Here is a 967-nt window from a genome sequence, read left to right as displayed (position 1 = left end):
CAATGAAAAACTGAAAAAGGACCTCTTGTGAGAGTTTCCTGAACTACAGGTAACAACGTACTTGAACCGCGTCGCATTGTAACAAGAAGCGGAATGATACACATTCGCCAAACATGATTTCACAGAAATAAATGTTGACTCAAATTGATTGATAATGTAATGTTGTATTTTATTAATCACTAATAACATTTGCTGCTGCATTTACCCATTTACCGATTTGTCAAGTTGCAATATATCAAGTAGCTCTGCTCTATTTTGTTTGCAGCGGATTTACACATTGTTCACTCCGATCGTCATCATCATCATGGCGGCATCTCAGCACAGTGAGTGATCTGATATCTCAAGATTCTTTGTTCGTTTCTTGTGCATTTACAGAGATTTAACATTTGTTTTAGATCCGCAGGATTCTGTATTATAGTCACAGTTGTTTCTGTTGTGAATCAAGAGCAGCATTTTTGTTTGGTCTGTCCATACATACGTCCAAAATTTTTTCGACTGAAATATAGGTGGGGAGGGGGGTTCGTTTGGCTGGAAAAATCGATGTTGTTTTGTAGGTCAGTACGAAAGATCTAAGCTTCATGCACGAAGTATTGCGCTATGAATGTTATACACTTGTGTATATTCAAAACTTAGACAGCTTTCCAAAATGAAGACATCAGTTCTGATACAAGGCAAGACCAAGATGGTGAGTTGAATACGTGCTCAATGCTCAGCTAGCTGAGACTTAAGCTGAAAGGTGGTCCTTTTTACTGAAATATCAAAGATTTGTAGAAATTATAGGCAGGAATTGTCGAGGACTATTCTTGCCACTGCTCAATTAAATACATTATACCTTCTGTAGGTAGTATACAAACTGTTTTGTAAAGGTACAGTACATACCTCCCAAATTTTCGATGTCTTGGTAACCAGCATATCTTCGTCATGGGAATGGTGTCCGGCTCAGTCTCCCCCGCTCCTGGGTATTTTT

This window comes from Branchiostoma floridae, chromosome 2, assembly GCF_000003815.2.
Source record: "Branchiostoma floridae strain S238N-H82 chromosome 2, Bfl_VNyyK, whole genome shotgun sequence".
In the NCBI taxonomy this organism is placed as follows: Eukaryota; Metazoa; Chordata; class Leptocardii; order Amphioxiformes; family Branchiostomatidae; genus Branchiostoma; species Branchiostoma floridae.
This window is presented reverse-complemented; position numbering follows the sequence as displayed.